A 19,812-nucleotide genomic window follows, 5' to 3' on the forward strand; every position below is an offset into this window, starting at 1 on the left:
CACCTATCCCTAGTTTTACTCTTTCCATCTCTGCTCCTCGCTCCCCTCTATAAGAGTTTCAGGCCTCCGCCAGATCAGACACTTAGCTTAGACCTCCTCTTTTTTTTTTTTTTTTTTTTTGAAAACTACCTCCTCTTCTTTACTACTTCTGCTTTTGCCCAGGTCTTCTTGTCAACTTCTCCTTTCAATTTTAATCACTCAAGGTAAATTACTATGTTAGTCTCCGATTCTTATTTATTTCATTTCCTTGAATTTTGAGTTCAAGTTAATTAATTTTTTTTAAGCAAGAGAATTACTTTTCAAATTGGATTCATTATATTTTTGGTTGATGTGATAACTTCTTTAAAAAGATCTTCTCTTTTTTGTGCTAATGAGTAATTTATGATTTTCATTTTTGATTATCACAATGGGCTGACGGAGTCATGCTAGATGGACCTTTGATGAATGTTGAGACCAATTATTTATTCGAATTGTTTTATGAAAAATGGCATTGTTTAATTCCTTCGTTGTTTTAAATTGATTAAAATTTTAATTGTATGGTGAATTGATTGTGTTTCAAATTGTTTTAAATTCGTATAGTATATATAAAGTTAGAGATGTGTTTGATGGAACATCAAAATTAAATATTAAACACTTTTATAGAGACACATTATAAGTCTTGATTATATCATATAGGAGTAGATCAGATTTATTTGTTTGTAAGAAACAATATATATTGATGTTGAAAAGTAAAGTAAAAATGTTTTAGATAGATTTTGATCAATAGCTTAAAAAAAGTATTGATATCTCTAATCAATATGTTCAATTAATTACTTAATTATTCAAATGTCGATGATGTTAGAAAATTACTTCTTTTGATCTTTATTAGTCCATAATTAATACTCAATAACTCTTGTAAGATTCACTTCTCATTTTTGAAAGATTAAACATGTTATTTTAGTAAAGTTTTAAATCTCCAATTTTAAACCTAACGATTATTGATAGTTTTCAATCTATGCTTTGGTTTTTGTTTATTTAACTACTAATTTATGATTTGATAAATGTTTATAGTCCATCCAATTTTGATTGTGGTGTAGTTGTGATTAACATGGCATTTCAATCAAACAGAAATTGAATTTTGTATTGGAATATAAAATGATATTATAATTGAAATTACTCTTGCATGAAATGAGTATCGAAATTATAAGGGGAAAATAATTTATATAGACTATTACAATTTTCCTCACAAGTGAAATTTTAACTCCGAAATTATATTTTTCATTAAAAGTATCACTTTTTTACTCATAAGTATTACACTTTATCTCATATGTAAAAAATATGATGATTTTGTTGGGACCGAGTCCACCATAAATCGAGTATATAGGTACAGAATGGAGGGTAGGAGACATGTTTGCCGGTATGTTGTTACACAATGCACAAGCCTGTATGGTTGACTGCACAAATGAATTTGGGTGCATGCTTGTAAATTATTCATTTCCGCGCAATGATATTTCGCACACACCAATATGAGTAAGAACATTTCACATGCACATAGCTTTCTTAAAAGTTAAAAATATCCATATAAGTAAGGATGTTGGTATTTAAAGAACTTAAAAGTACGGGGGATGCACATGGTAATAGCCTTAGATGCACAAGGGTAACACGTCCAGAACATGTTTTATAATGATAATTGTTCGAAATAATACGGAAGCGAAGAATCGAAAATTGTGAATTATAAAAGTTAAATAATAGGGAAAATATATAAATGAAGAAAGTTATATAAAATGACAAAATGAATATAAATATATACATTAATCTCAAATGAGCATAAAGGAATATATATATATATATATATATATATGTATGTATACTATGTGTATACGTGAGAAGACAAGAGGAAATAAATGAATTCAAATGATGAAGTGCATTACAAAGCAGAAATAGCTAATCTATTTATACACAAAAAATAGAGATAAATGCGGCATGCGCATTGAGAAAGCTAAGGGAAACGTGGCTGCGTTGCACCGATTTCGGCGGTGACGTGCAAGAGGCAACGTGGATGATGGCTGCATGGATTCTGAGCCACAAAAATTATTATTCTAACAATCTCCACCTTGGATCAAATCCACTGTGGGAATTAACAACTAAAGCAGTCCGACTAAACTCAAGCACTGCTTGAACTTAGCAATAGGAAGAGCCTCAAAATAGCAGGTTGGATCACCATCAATCTCCTATGCGACTGAAAGAGCATAAGCAATCAAGTTGGTTTCATCATCACCAGAATACCTAGTAGTTTTTTTAATTGTCCTCCTAGGACGATCCATAGCAATGGAATACTCTCGTTGTGGCTCGACGAGAGGCGCACCGTAGATGCATCATCTTTAGTATTACCATCAACAGTAGTAACACTATCAATAGGCCTGAACTCAAACTCCACCTTCTCACCAGTACTCTGCATCTCACTTGTACTGGGAACTTTTCCAGAAAAAAGTAGTGCATTTTCATCAAAAGTGATATCTCGACTCAGAATGATTTTCTGAGAATCAGGAGACCATACACGATACCCTTTTGATTCAAAAGCATAACCAAGGAAAATGCATTTGACAGCTCGAGGGTTTAATTTACCCGTACTGGAATGAACATAAGCAGGACATCCAAAAACTCTTAAGATAGAGTAGTCAACAGGATAACCTGACCAAACTTCCTCTAGAATTTTGAAATCAAGGGATGAATGTGGAGATCTATTTACCGAATAGGAAGCAGTAGAAACGGCCTCGGCCCAAAAATCACGCCGTTTTCATAACCCAACATTAGAGAGCATACAACGAGCTCTTTCAAATAGAGTCCTGTTCAAATGTTCGGCAACACCATTCTGCTGGGGTTTACCAGGCAACGTCTTGTGCCTGGCGATTCCATTTGCCGCACAAAAGTCATTGAAATCTAACTCACAGAACTCCAAGCTATTGTTTGTCCTGAGCTTTTTGACTTTTTTTCCTGTTGAGTCTCAACAAGTATTTTCCACTTTTGAAAATAGAAAATGCCTGATTTTTGTGTTTCAGGAAATAGACCCAGACTTTACGAGAAAATTCATCAATAATAGACATAAAATATCTACAACCTCCAATAGACTGGAATTTATTCGGTCCCCATAAATCGGAATGTATTTATTCCAATACATCTTTGGTACGGTGTGTAGCATTAGAGAAACTAACCCTCTTTTGTTTCCAAAAACCACAATGCTCACAAAACTGTAATTTACCCGTACTTGAACCACCAAGGAGACCTTTCTTGCTCAGGAGATGCATGCCTTTTTCACTCATATGCCCTAGACGCATATGCCATAGTTGAGTGAGATCCGCATCAGACATCGATGAGGATACCGCTACTGAACCTGTCAAAGTACTGCCATGCAAGACGTATAAGCTTCCAGAACGAGAAGCTTTCATGAGAACAAGGGAGCCTTTGATGACCTTTAGAACTCCACCTTCAGCTGTGTACTTGCACCCCAAAGATTCCAAGGTGCCCAATGATATCAGATTGCGTTTCAAATCAGGAATATACCGAACATTGGTAAGAGTCCTGATAACATTATCATGAGTTTTAATCTGAACACTACCAATTCCACTAACCTTGCATTGGGTATCATTACCCAGCAAGACAACTTCACCATCAACCGGTTCCAGAGAGACGAACCAGTCTTTGTGAGGACACATGTGGAATGTACAACCAGAGTCCAGAATGCACTCGGTTTTGCTCCATTAGCCACCGGAACTAAGAGATAACATAACATTGCCTTCTGAATCACTTTCAACAATACTAGCTTCAACATACTTCTTTTCTCTCTCTTACTTGTTCTTCAACTTGAAGCATTCAGTCACATCGTGACCCTGTTTCCTGCAGTTCTTACAGGATTTGTTAGACTTTGTCCTTTGGACTTGGACCTAGAATTTTTACTGCTAGTCTCTATTTCAAGTGAACGACCCCTTACGGTCAAGCCTTCACCTTTGTCCTCAGACCTAATTTCAAAGTCAAAATTTTCTTTGGACAATAGGTTTGACTTAACACTGTCGAAAGTAAGGGTGTCACTACTATTACCATACAACATAATTTCTTTGAAATGCTTGTATGATTTAGAGAGAGAAACAAGCAATAAAACAGCACGATCCTCATCTTCAATTATGACATCAATATTTTCCAAGTCCAATTAAATAGAATTGAATTCATCCAAGTGAGATTTAATAGAAGTACCTTCCGTCATACGGATTGCGTATAGACGCTCCTTCAGGCGTAGCGTGTTCGCTAGAGTTTTGGCCATGTAAAGCGTATCTAGCTTGGACCATAAATCTGACGCATTTGTCTCACTTACCTCTTCACGTAGAACTTCTTTATACATGCACAAAAGAATGGTTGAACGTGCCTTGTCATCCAACTTTTCTCGTCGAACTTCTCGATATCGAACTTGGTAACAGTCGACATCTTTGAAAATAATTCTCAAATAAACCGCTCTGATACCACTTCTTAGGAATATAGCGAAATAATGCGGAAGCGAAGAATCGAAAATTGAGAATTATAGAAGTTAAATAATAGGGAAAATATATAAAATGAAGAAAGTTTATAAAATGAGAAAATGAATATACACACACACACACACACACACACACACACACACACACACACACACACATATATATATATATATATATATATATATATATATATATATATATATATATATATATATATATATATATATATATTATGTGTATACGTGAGAAGAAAAGAGGAAATAAATGAATTCAAATGATGAGGTGCATTACAAAGCAGAAATAGCTAATCTATTTATACACAAACAAATAGAGATAAATGCGGCATGCGCATTGAGGAAGCTAAGGAAAACGTGGCTGCGGCAATTGCATGGAGTTGCACTGATTTCGGCGGTGATGTGCAAGAGGCAACGTGGATGATGGTTGCATGGATTCTGAGCCACAACAATTATTATTCTAACAATAATGAACAATGCACAAAATATGAAGAAACGTTGCATAATTCATATAATTTCAACATGCATATAGCGTTCTAAATAGTTGCACATATACATATAATTAAGTATGTTGGAATTTAGAGTACTTGTGATGCACACGGTACTAGCCCACGTCAGAGGGCTAAAGTAGGTGAGATTAATCTTGACCAGATCCTTCATCTTCATGTGCATGACGTTCCATTGTGCATGACCCGTTGGCTTCTAGAGTACTTTGGCCTAAAAAATACGATTTTGAGGGTTGAGAACGGAGTTGTTATTCCAGTGCAACTTGGGCTAGTACCATGTACGATTCTTTCGTTCGGAAACACCATTGGATTGAGGTGCGTAAGGTGCCGTACGCTCATGTATGATACCTACACTTGCATAGAAGTCACCAATCGGTGCTTCGTACTCACCATCTCTATCGTTTCTAACCTTCTTAATTCTCCGATTAAGTTCGTTTTCCACTTCATTCTTATAAAGAACGAATTTATCAATAGCTTCACCTTTGCTCTTAAGAAAATACACATAGCAGTATCGTGTGCTATCGTCGATAACCGTGATAAAATACTTATTACCACCTCTCGTTTGTATCGATCTAAAATCGCACAAATTACTATGGATTAATTCTAGTGGTTCAGTTTCCCTTTCAACCGATTTGAAAGGTACTTTCGTTAGTTTTGCCTCAACACAAATTTCACACTTTTTATTTGTGTTAATTTGAAAGTTAGGAATATAGTGCATGCTAATTAATCTACGTATAGAATTAAAATTAACATGACCTAGTCTACCATGCCACAAATTGGAAGACTCTAGCAAGTAAATAGAATTAACTTTGCTTTTATTGATAACAGGAATTACACTGAGCTTAAAAAAGCCCATCAGTTACATATCCTTTACCAACAAACATTTCTAACTTAGAAAAAACTACTTTGTCTGACTCGAACACCATGCGGAACCTATGCTTGTTCAGTAGTGAGCCAGATACAAGATTCTTCCTCAGCTCAGGAACATACAGCACGTTGTTCAACGCCAGTTCCTTCCCGGAAGTCATCTTCAGAACCACATTGCATGCCCATGCTTTCCACAGCTGACTGAGCAGAGTTTCCCATCCACACCTTTTCATCCTCAACGGTCTCAATGGTGTTGAACATCTCTCGGTTGCAACATAAATGCCTGGTTGCACTGTTATCAATGAACCACTCACGTGGGTTAGAGCCCACGAGGTTCACCTCCATCACCATAGCCGAAAGGCTAATCTCGACCTTCTTCTGACTGCTCTCTCAAACAACGTTGGCTTCAAAACTCTTGTTCTTCTTCCTTGGAGCTTTGCATTCAGACGCTCTATGGCCAGGCTTGCCACAATTGTAGCATTCACCAAGAAACTTGTTCTTGGTAACGCCACCTTTCGGACCTAGCTTTCGCTTGTCCTTCTTGTTCCTCTTGGAGCTTTTACCATGCTCCACTGCATTGGCTTTAACGCCACTAATGTCAGGAGCTCTCCCATCATTCGTCCTGTTCCCTTCCTCAATCCTGAGTTGCTGGATCAGGTCCTCCAGGTTCATCTCCTTTCGCTTATGCTTAAGGTAGTTCTTGAAGTCCTTCTAACCTGGAGGCAATAAGTGGATCACAGATCCTACTTGGAAGGCTTCAATTAGCACCATTCCCTCATCAAGGATCTCGTCGAAGATTAGTTGCAAACCTTCTACCTGACTTAGCACGGTCTTTGAATCAACCATTTTGAAGTCGAGGAATCGGCCAACCAAAAATTTCTTTGAGCCGACATCCTCACTTTGGTATTTATGATCCAAAGTTTCCCAAAGCGCTTTTGATGTGCTTATCTTTCGATATACATCGTATAGTGCATCACTCAATCCGTTCAGGATGTAGTTTCGGCAAAGGAAGTCTGAATCCTTCCAAATGCCAACTGCTATCACGGACTGAGCATCTTGTTCCTTCAACTTAGGAACTTTCTCAGACAAGAACCTTACTAAGCCGAGAGTTGCTAGGTAGAATAACATCTTTTGTTGCCACCTCTTGAAGTTTGATCCGACACCGGTGAACTTCTCTGACTTCTCAGCTGATCCGCTCGGTACCGAAGGTACATGAGTCGTGGAAATGTATCCCTCGGGGCTCCCACCAACTTGTGAACCAACGTTCACTGGTGGTGCTTGGGAATTTGCAACAATGTTGCTGTTCCCACCATTGTTGTCCGCAACAACATTTTCCTCCCCATGGATTGACAGTACGGGGTTCTCCATTTTTCTTCAAGCAAATTCGGAGAAAACAACCAACGGGAAACAAGATATATGGTTTTAAGATTGTTGGATATCTCATTGGTAAAACTGAATAATAATCCCACAAAAATAAGGATTATTATTTTCGGTAGAAAAAGGGAAGGAAAGATGATGAGATAGGCTCGTGTTTGGTGTAGGGTTTTTAGCAAGAGTCAAGCGATCTCTCTTTCCTTAAAACCTTATTTGCTACCTCCCACAAGTGCTAGGGGCGTTGTAGCCTAGGCTTCCCAGGATAAAACTTGCTACGATTCAATGTTTGAGCACCCAAACAAGGAATCCGGCGAACTAGAGCAACGGAATGAACACAATTCGGCTAAGAAGAGAGTAGAAGTAGAGAATTTTGAGGCTAGAGAAACTGATTTTCTGTGTTGTTAAAATCTTCTGCCTCTACCCTCTCTTATATAGGGTTGAAGGATTAAATATCTTTTAATAAGGTACTTAAAGGCACCCCTACAATTCCTGTAACAGCAACCATTAACATGGATTTTAATTCAAAATTGGAATTAATTCAAAGAAGATACCACCAACTTTCGGCTCTTTCCAGACGACATTCATGTCCACGCACATGACATCAGGCTTGAGCCAAGCCTTTCCAATTTGATTTGCACCCCCCTATGCATGAGAAAGAGCCTCTATGTTATACAATTCAATAAGCTTAAAAAGAGCTCTTGTATAAATAATGGGACAAATCATCTTCCCAAACGAATGTGGGACAAAAACTCACTTTTTCTCTTCATTTTCCAACTCAAATGGGTCTACTTTGAGAATCAATATCTCATTCACCCATTATCCGTTTTGAGCGTACAATATAGCAATCTCTTCGTCTCATTATGAAGAACCGGAATCCACTTTGACCAGACCCAAATTGGAAGTGGACCCCACTGATAATTGTACCACAAAATAGCCACTTAACATGCCATTTTATGCCATTTTAAGCTATTTTTTCCAACACTTATATGAAGCTAGAAGTTGTTGCAGGAAAAATATGCTCGGTGGTGATGCACCTTTATAGTTTATAATATAATTGTTGGAAAATTTACTTAATTTGACATTTAAAATAGTCTGGTATAATTTTTTTGTGGGGGTCTATTTTTTATTTGAGTCAGGTTAAAGTAGATTCAAGTTTCTCTAAATGAGATATTTAATTTGATACATTAAATGCTCAAAATAGATAATGTGTATTAGAAATACATTGACTCTCAAAGTATACCTATTTGAGTTTGGAAAATGGTGTTGGAAAGACTTTTAGTAGCCTTTGTGTCACAGACTTGTTCTCTCTAACGATGTCTCGTGCGGCCTTAGCTAGTCTTTTTCTCGCAATAGCTAAGTCAGTCTCGCTCAACCCTCAAAAGCGGTGCTAAGTAAACGATGGGATAAGAGCTATTGTTATAAGAACGGTTGTGTATTCTTTATTAAAAATTCGCGATAACAATTTTATAAATAATTAATCAACAATCCGCCACTGTTATAAGATAAAACCGATGTGTTTTAAAAAAATGCTTTTACTTCCGTCATCGTTCCTAACTGAAACAGTGGCGGAAAGTTTATAATTAAAAAGAAAAAAATAAACATCACGCGAGACCAGATCTAGCGCAGGTCCACCGCCACTGCGATGCAACCACCGCCTCCACCGCCACAGCTGCTGACTCTCCCTCCCGCAGATCTGCCGGCTGGAGCTATGCCAAGACCTCTTCATTCTTCTCTGGACGACGACGATGACGAGGAGAATGTCCGCCGTGGGTGAGAGTGATGGCAACGGCGAGGAGAAGCTCCGGCAGAACCAAAGGCTCAAAGGCAATGGTCTTTTTTTCTTTTCTTTTGCTTTTTTCTTAAAATAAATCTCAGATCTGATCTGTCTCCTCCGCCTTCAGATCTGTCTTCTACACCATTCCTTTGAGATATTTTCAAGATGTTGGGAAAACGTTTGAAGCTTGTGTAGACCGAGCCAGTGCTTTTTAATGGTGAGGATACTAATGGATGCCAGAATGAAGGTGAGGATGGAGCACGATGCTGAAAATCTGGTAAACTATATCCAAAGCAAAACCTTTTTTTTTTTTTTTGATATATACTTCCACTCAGTATATGTCCTCTTAGTCACTGTATATTTAATTTCAATTTTTTTTTTGAAAGCATATTTAATTTCAATTTAGATCATATATTATTCAAATATTTTAGTTTCTACTTTTTATTACACTTTAAATTCATGGATTTTGGATTGACATGCAGATTGTGACATGTACATATTTGGTACAAATTGTGAGAAGGAGAGGAGAAGAATTGAAAGATTTCATGAGGGTCTTTGATTCTTAATTTGTTGTAATTTTATTTTCTCTTCTGTAGCTTTCAATTATTTTTAATTTAGAATTGTAAATCTGTAATTTCATTTATTATTTTTACAGTACTGTAGTAATTTCATAATGGTTGTGTGAGAATTGCACGGTGCAAAATGAATATAGTTTTAATTTTTTTTTTAATTTTTTTATTTTTAAAAACAGTGTCTGCGATAGCGCAGAATGTTGATTTTTAAAAAAATAAAAAACAAAATCGCGACCATTCTCAGCTAAGAACGGTCGCGTATTATTGACATTACACAACTATTACACAACGGTCACGTAAAGTTCAAGGCTTTCCGCGAGCCTGGCATACGCGACTGTTGTACAATAGTTGCCTAATGTCTTTTACAACAGTTACGTATCTGCAGTTTTGTACTAGTGTAAAGCACTTAAAAGCTTTGTAAAGAACTTGGATTACTTGAATTCTTAGATGGTTATAAATGAGGCCCCTTGAGAGGTATTTATACCCATTCCACCCCACAATGGATGATGGAGATCTACTTAATTCTATGGCTATGATTTACTCTCTAAAGTCCTCCCAAAATCTCTAGCTTGAAGATTCTCTAAGGTTCTAGAATGTTCTAAGCATCTCTACAAACTTGAGTTGCTATATACATGCCTCTAGACTATTCTACAAAATATGAGATTCTATGTACAAGTGCTAGAAAGCTGTAGAGTGATGTAGCAAACCGTATAAATGCGTAGCAAAGTTCCATGGCATTACATTTGTCTAACATTGGATAGGAAAGGGATGCAAGTTTGCACTAGTATATATACAATTATAATTTTTGAAGAGTTTCAATTGTATAGCATAATGGTTCTTTCTTGTGTGTATAGTTGGGAGCGCAAAACGAGCCCAAAAGCATGGACTCTTGTGCACCAGCAGCCCAAACACATTTAATGTTCATCCGGAAATTGACAGTCCAAGCAAGCTAAGGTTTTTCCAAATTTCATTTTTTTCCCGAAGTGTTGAGAACATGTGCTTCTTAGAGAAGCAACATATGTTTGCTATTTTGAGCCGTAAATGTTTTTTAAACCTTTGTTGTTTGGACAAGTAAATGTTTGCAAAACCTCTACCGTGTTAAGTAGTACGGAGTATAAGTACTACGAAACTTCTATTGTGTAGTAGTACTTGTACTGTTTTCAAATTTGTGTTATATCTCCAACGTACTAGAAGTTGCAACAATGCTTAAAATTCAAATATGAAGGCTTAGAATTCAAAAGGCCATAATACTTTTTTTTTTTTTTTTTTTGTTACTCAAAAAGTAAGACCGACTTCCAGGCAAAAGGAATTGCAACAAGCCAGAAACAAGCCTCAAATATGTTTGAACAAGTATACACTTGCTACTCTTTGTCTTTCTAGTTCTTCAATTAGAGATGTTGGCTGCTTAACATCGGTGCTTTGATTTTCTCCAACTTGTTGACTCAACTTCAAGATGTTGATTGATTGTAATATATTTCTCAAACAAATAATTACCCGGAGTATAGAGTTATCGATCCACAGGGAAGTGGGGAGTATCAAGCAGTAGCTAATAATTTATTCTTTTGAAGCTAATCCTAACGAAAGTCATGGATGGTTGATTAAAAACTAAATTAAATAGCAAAGTAGCAGGTTCGTGAAAACAATAGAGAGAGAATGAGATTCCTGGGATTCAAGTGTTTAATCACCAAATGCCGATCTATTGTGCGATACTAAATCTAGGTTTAAACAAGTGTGAGAATGCAAACAAGGGAAAGAGTTACTCCCGTAATCTCTAACCGAAAACAAGTGAATATTCACTTCCATGATATAAACACTCAACAATATAAGAACAAAGCATTCATAATAAATTCCTAACTATTACATCTCCCGATGTGCAATAACTAAGAATAAACTCCCAAACATATATGCCATCTTCCAAGGTGCAACAGTTAAGTGCAATTGTGGGTGCTCACAATTATACCTTAACTCTCGTTAAGACAAAAAGATAGCAATGAAACAAATAACTATGACCACTAATTACAAGCATCAACAATATAAATCACAATTGCAACACAAGTATAAAACGCAAAAATTAATATATTAAGAATATAAGAACTTGGCACATACGTTCATAAACACTTTACCCAAGAATCTCTAAGAAAACTTAGCCACACATGGCCAATAAAAAAATCATTGCAATAATAAAGAGTTTACAAGGAATCAAAGAAAGTAAAAGAATAAACCAAGTGATTCTCCCAAACCTCCCTAGCTTTTCTTCTTCATTCCCAAGGTAATTTGTAGCTCTTGGTTCACTTTCTTCTTGTCTCCAAAACATAGCATAAAATTCTAGGGTTGAGGAAGGCGGGATTTTATAGAGGGAACCAAGCGAAGGACGAAAAAGGAAATTTCTATGCAAAACTAGACCTAGCCCATCCCAACTGTTCGACGCGTCGAGAACAAGCTCAACGCGTTGAATCGAAGCATCATTTTCTCAGACTGCATGCTTTGATTTCTCGACACGTCGAGTCAAGGCGCTGAGAATCCCGAATGCTACTGGAAATTCTAGACGCGTTGAGTTGTGCTGCTCTCGAACAGATTTGGTTTTGGAAATTTTGGACGCGTAGAGCCATTGACTTGACGCGTCGAATCTTCTGTGTACTAGCCTTTCGGTCCACTTTGGCTCCAAACTTTTCCTAGATCTTCCCTTGCTTTTGCAATTGACCTACAATGGTTCCAAAACGCTAACAAACACCGTAAAACATTCAAAACAAGTGTAAAATCATATCTAAGTGAGAAAACAAGGGAATATGCAATTAAAGTATCAATTTAATGAACTTAACACCACAAATAGATTCACACTAACACTAGAAACATGTACAATTAAACTCACATCATTGTTCGATCTTGATCGTGGCTTGAGTCCAGTGTTCTTGATCATGGCCTTGAAGCCTTAGGAAGTTTTCTATCTTTATACGTCAGCTAGATAGCACTTCAAATCTCTTGCACTGAATACTTAGAACATTTTATAAAATAATATGACCAGCCCTTTATCCATCGTGAGTTGGACTATTTATAGATGTCTTTGAATTTATCCAATCGTGAGAAAACAAAATCCAATCAGGCAATCATTCTGCAATGTGCAATAACCATTGTAAAGTGTAGTTGGATGTCCTCTTCTCAAATTCAGCCATTTGTTTGACATTAGGTCCTTAACTTTTGAAGGTTTGGGTAGAAATATACATTGTGGGTAACGATCATATATATAACTATGGGACAAAAACACATTTGACTCTTTCCATATATATGGGTTATTTTTCTAAACTATGTTTTGGACCTATAAAATGATAGTACACGCACTAACACACACTTTGTAAGTTTAGATTAGATCATGCAACCATGAAATTGTTTCGTTGACAAAAGAAAAAAACTGTATTGTAGATTTTTTTGAGCACTCCTGACTCTATTACAATGCAGTATTCGTTCATAACTACTTTCATAACCTATTGAAGCACAATGAGTCAATATCTTTAATCAATATGTTTAATCAATTACATACTAAGATGCCACAAAAAATTTAGAGAATTACTTAATTCAATCTTTATTAACTAACCGTTTTGATTAAACCGTTCAAAGAATCGAAATACAATTATTAAATCAATCGAACAAGATTATATATGTTTTTTAATTCAATTGCGAGAATTTGAAATTCTAATATTTATTACGTCTGCATTTAATACTCAATACATAAATATTTCATACTTTTAAATTTGCAATACATTTATTATGCAAGAGAAAAATAAGAAAAAAATAAATCTCTTAATCATTTTATTAAATATATACTATATATGAGAAATCTTTATACCTGGTCAAAATTGAAAAATAAATTTGGAATTTCAATAAATGTATGTTATTGTAATAAACATTCTTCTTGTTTTTAAAAATGTTGTACATTTACTTCATATTTTTGATTTTCCATTCATTGTTTTTTATTTTTTAGTATTTCATTCTCTGTTTTCAATTTTGTAGTTTGGAAAACATATTTAGTAGCACTAATTATCTATCTACATTTCCAAACTCAAAATTTCAAGACCACATACAAAACTATATAATTAATCATAAATTCAAAATTTTGAGTGATATTTTAGATAAAATATTAAAATTATTTTTGGATTTGTTTGATTTGATTTGAACATATTTCATTTTTAATTTTTAGAATGGAATGTTTGAAATTTTAATATCTAATATCAAGAACAAAATTACTTCATGATGTAAAATAACTAAAAATAAATAAAATTAATAAAATATTGGGTTCACTCAAGATCTAAAAATTAGTTTATATTTTAAAAATTTGTAGTTTTTAATATTAATGAAACTAACCCCACCAGGTAATCACATATACTAATGCATGTGGTATGACTGCTTAATGGTGCTGTTTATCTAAGATGGAGCTGATGCCTAAATGCATGGTGGAACCCACAATTTATAAGTGGAGGGGGTGTGAGCCATGCCTTGGTGAGGCCACAATGCCCCCACCCCATGATCATACTAGGTGCTCCTAGCACATAGTAGTCGTAGGTGAGGGCTCAAGTCTGTCCCACACGATTGACTAAGGTATGGCCTCACACTTGAGCCAGGCCACACGGTCGTGTCAAGTATGACTTTGTGCTTGAATTGCATTACGCTTCTATGTGGCAACCAAATCATTGCCCCTCGCATCTCACCATGTTTTATTTTAGCTTACTCTTACTTTGGTTAAAATAAATTGCACCCATTTGCTACTTTCACTTCGTCGGGACTTACACATGCATGGCACGAGCCCCCTCTTTATTTTTTTTCTTAATACCATTTTTTGTTAAGAGCTTAGATGATCTAGGTCGACCTAAGTCAAGTAACAAACTCAGTTTATATTTCAAACATTTGTTTGCTACTCTCTCTTGGCAACACTTGGCGTATCTTTTTTATGTGTTCTATATTTTTTCCAATATCATCCTAAGTAGAGAACTTACTCGATCTAGATCGACCTAAGTGACCTAGCAAACTCAATTGATATTTCGAATCTTTGTTTACTACTCCTTTGGGATGCTTGGTGTCTCACATTTCTTCCTTATGCTTTCAATTTTTATAATACCATCATGAGCAACGAGCTTTGTCGATCCAGGTGAACCTAAGCTAGGTGGAAAACTGATGTGATATTTCAAACCTTTATTTGGTACTCCCTCACTTTACTTATTTTTTTTCAGTGTCACCCTACACCAAGAGCTTAGTTGATCTAGAATGACCTATGCTATGTAGCAAACTGAGGCGATATTTTGAACTTTTCTTTGTTACTCCCACTTTGGGATGCAAGGCATCTTGACATTCATCCTTATGCCTTCAATTTTTGTTTTTTTCCATACCATCCTACGCCAAGAGCTTAGCCAATCTAGGTAAACCTAAGCCAAGTAGTAAACTCATGTGATATTTTGAACCATTGATGGCGACTCCCTCTCCAGGACACATGATCTCCTGGCTTTCCTGCTTTTGCCTTTGCATTTTTTCATATTATTATTATTTTTTTCATTTCATCTTGTTTCAAGGACAGAGCTTAGTCGATTCGAGTTTACTTAAGCTAAGTTAGAAATTTAGGTGATTGATACTCAATTTGCAATTATACAAAAACATCTAGACAAGTTCACCTATCATTCATTGTATAGAGAGTGGAGTAACGAGTGTCGTATCAACAGGGACTATGAATACATAATATAGTACTATCCATTGTTCTATTATGTAGCCTAAAAGTTGTGGAGAAGAATTAAGAGAAAGTGAAAATAAATAACTAAGCAATAAACAAAAACAAGCAAATATGAAAAAAACAATGAGTGAGAAAATGGTACTTGAATTGGATATATGGATCCTCTAGGATATCATTGACTCTAAAAGATACATGCCAATAACAATTGTTCATTCCTAAGATCACGACTTCCTATTTCTTGTTAATATCTTTTTCAATAGTATTAACAACTAATCCTAGGTTGATTAATCAAAATCTTCCTAAAGATTGCATTAATATTTTGTGAGTTCTATTGACGATTTGACTCGAGCACAAAAGGATTGATGTCATCCATATCACGCTTAACTACATAGTTCTTTGGCTATCTGGTTGCCATATCGTAGCGTTTGGGACTAGCGTTTCTGACCCAATGAGTTTTTTTCTAAAAGTTTGGGACTAGCGTTTAATTAAAAGTTTCATATTATTTTCATTATTATTCCTTAAAACTTGATCATTTCAGTCAATCCCTAGAGGGTGTATGCAAACGTAACACCCTAGGAAATGAGGCCAATAAATATTATCCTTGGCCGTTGAGTCCTCGGGGATAAGTTGGAAATGAATTTTTTATTATACTTGTTTAGAAAAATTCTTCTAGATATTGATGATTAAGTGATATATATATATATATATATATATATATATATATATATATATATATATATATATATATATTTTGAAGGGAAGTGATATATTTTTAGTTTTGTCTAAATTAAAGTATAATAAGCAGTGCATTCAAAAAAAAAAAGTATAATAAGCAGTAATTTTTTGTATCATTTTAGAAATTTGTAAATAGTATTTTAATTAATGACGTTATAAAAAGTTTGAGCATCCCTATATAGGAAAGACAAAATTTTAAGTGGACAGAATGGACCATATATATATTAATGAGTTTTTTAAAAAAACTTCAAATATTTATTTCTCCTAATGATTCTATTCAAATATTTTAAATTTAACAATTTAAAACAAAACTTTTGTTTTTGCGGTAATCCAACTAAGAAAGAACCCACCCTGACTCAGCTCTACTATGTTGGCTATTCATTGGCATAAAAAAAAATTTACATTTCAATATTAGAGGTTTAATAATGAAAACAATCTAAATCTTTGTACATTGAAATAATTACAACCAAATTATTTTATATCAATTTATTTTTTATTTTCTGCATAATCCATCAAGATGTCTACTTAATAAAATTAAATTTTCAAATTAAGATCGAAAATTTTTAAAATACTTTTTAGATTAATAATATATTTAAATATAATTGTGAAAAAAATATAGATAAATAATAAAGATAGAGTTAAAAATAAGAATGGTGATATGATGAGAATATAGATTGTGTTGTATTCAACACCAAAGTCTGAAGATACAAATATAAAGACACTAAATAGAGTTCTAGTCTATTACGAATAATATAGTCCTAATACTCCCCCTCAAGCCCAAGGTTGGCTAGCCAAAACATTGAGCTTGTGACGGAGTGAATTAAAACGTAAAGAAGAAAGAGGTTTAGTGAAAATATTAGTTATCTGATTTTTGGTGGAAATAAAATGAAGTTGCAACTCCTTCTTGGCTACTTTATCGTGAACAAAGTGATAGTCTATTTCAATGTACTTCGTGCGAGCATGAAACACTGGATTAGCACATAAGTAAGTTGCCCCGAGGTTGTCACACCACAATTTCGGCGCAGAGGTGAGTGGGAAGCCGATTTCCTGCATTAGAGAAACAAGCCAGGTGACCTCAGCAGATACATCAGCTAACCCCTTGTACTCAGCTTCAGTAGAGGAACGAGCCACAGTCTGTTGCTTGCGACACACCCAGGATATAAGATTCTTCCCCAAAAACACAACAAAGCCACTAGTGGACTTTCGATCATCCGGATTTCCAGCCCAATCCGAGTCAAAGTAGGCATGAATGTCAAGAGAATCAGAACGAGATATGTGGAGGCCAAGATTGAGAGTCCCATTGACATAACGCATGACCCTCTTCAAAGTCACCCAGTCTGCAGTTGTAGGGGTATGCATGTGTTGACACAAACGGTTAACATCATAAGAGAGATCAGGACGAGTTACCGTAAGATACTGCAGAGCACCTGCAAGGCTGCAGTAATGAGTTGGATCGGTGATAAGTGCTTATTTGTCTATATTTTCCCCCCTTTCACTAAGCCATTTTGCTTATAGATCATTCCAAATTTCATGAGATTATGATTAAATTGTGTTATTTTGCAAGGAGTTTTGTTTGGAAACAAAGATGAGTATTTTCAGGCATTTTGGTGGACATTGGAGTCAAATGGAGCATTTTGGATGCATTAGGAGTCCATGGGATCCAAGGAGAAGCTATGGAGATGGGCAAAACACTTCCAAGGAAGCCTAAGGGTGGTGCTTTGAATGGTCTTGGTCATTTGAGCAAACCAAAGCAAAAGAGAAGCAAAAGATCAATGCATTGCAATTCCTGACCTGCACGTCGATGTCATAGTATTTGGATCATATCTTGAGCTAAAAATGTCCAATTGAAGTTGTTCTTATGTCATTGGAAATATAACTTGAAGGGCTACAACTTTGGTTCAAGCACTAAATTCTAATTCAAAAGTTTCGAGGGTGAGAAATGACCTAGAAGACAGACTTAGTGCACAGGCACTGCACATTGCCTTGTGGCCACCGGTCTGGCCACGCTCGTGGCCACACCCGTGGCCACTGGGCAGTGCAAACTGCCTTTCTGGCCACGGGTGAAGCCACGCCCGTGGCCAGGCCTCTGCAACTTTTCTCAGCTCGTTTTTGCTCATTAAAAGGGGGATTTTTGACCCCAAAAACATCATCTTTCATTTCCCTTTCATTCCTTAGTTAGGTTTAGCTCTAGTATAGCTTAGATTAGTGTAGATTTAGGTTATTTTTCACATTTCAAGCTTGTAATCAAGGATTCAACACTTGGATTCCAAGATTTGCCATCCATTTCTTTAGAGAAGTGTTCCTTCCTTTTATCTCTTTATTTTGCAAGATTTATGTTTATTACTTGTGTTTTTGTGTTCTTTATGCTATTTAATCACGAGTAGTTAGTTTATGGACTTGAGTTAGGGTTGTATTTTCTATCTTGATGCTTGATTTGTGATTATTGGAAAAAATGGGAAGAAATCCAACCTAGGGTTCATGTGTTTGTGAAGGTTTTGTATTTATATCTTGTTAATATTTGATGTACACATTCATTAGCTTGTTTTTGGAGGATTCCTTGCCTCAACGAGAGTTGGGTGATGAATCCTAGCCACCCCTTGCATAGACCCGATTTCTTCCTTTGAAAATAGGGGAAATTGGGGGCTTTAGATGCTTTGTGTGCTTGATGGACTTGGAATTGATTCACCACGAGAGTGGGGCAATTCCTTGTTCTAATCCTTGTTTATTAATCACAAGAATGGTTCGTAGACTAGGATACCTACGTGCATTCCCGCTTGATTCCTTGGTTACTTGTTCTCCCTAATCCCTTAGGTTGTGCTATGCATCTAGAAGATAATGCTCCTTAGCTTGAGTCCTATTTCTTTATTTTGTGTTTATCTTTGTGTAAATGTGTTAGTCTTATCATTTCCTTAAGCTTGTAGTTTGCTTAGCTTCTTGTTGATTTCCTTATGCTAGTGTCTAGTTTCTTGTGATTGCATATTGCGTGCCATATCCCCCAATCCCCTGAGGACGACATAACACACCCGAGCTCACATCTTTTTTTTGCTACAATAAAAAATTGGCGCCGTTGCCGGGGATCGAAAATTTGGTTGTTCTATGTGATTGCTTGTTTGACTAGCATTTGAGTTTAGGGAATTTTAGGAGACTAAGCTTTTATTTTTTGTTTTGTTTATTTTTGTTGTGATTAAGTGCTTACAAGTATCTTTAAGTTTGATTGAAAGAGATTTTCAAAGATGGACCAAGGAGGATATTACAACTCTCAATCTTATGGGGGTATGGAGACTACATGCCTCAACAAGGATACTACAATGCCCCATCCATTAGTCCTTGTACAACTCAAACCCCTCCTCCAAATAGCTACCATGATGCTCAATTTCAAGATCCTTACCTACCACAATCCTATCAAGACTTACCTTGTCATTCCCAACCTCCATACCATAATCCATATCCTCAACAATACCAAGATCCCCAATATGCTTTTTCTGATCAATACCCTCAATGTTCACAACACTACAATCCACCTCAACATCCTTTCCCACCACAAGATTACTCTCCAAATCCATACCCTTCACCCATTCATTACACACCATACCCCCAATGTAACACCCCGTGTTACGGCCCATGAACCAATTAACTATTTACCCGGAAAAGAAGAAATAAATCTCATTGACTAATTAATTAAGAAAGGCCCACCATAGTCCATGGGCCCTTATCCCTAAACCCAACCCCCTAGTCCTAGAAGGAATAGAACTAAC

Source organism: Ipomoea nil, unplaced genomic scaffold (genome assembly GCF_001879475.1).
Source record: "Ipomoea nil cultivar Tokyo-kokei standard unplaced genomic scaffold, Asagao_1.1 scaffold3170, whole genome shotgun sequence".
NCBI classification, from domain to species: domain Eukaryota; kingdom Viridiplantae; phylum Streptophyta; class Magnoliopsida; order Solanales; family Convolvulaceae; genus Ipomoea; species Ipomoea nil.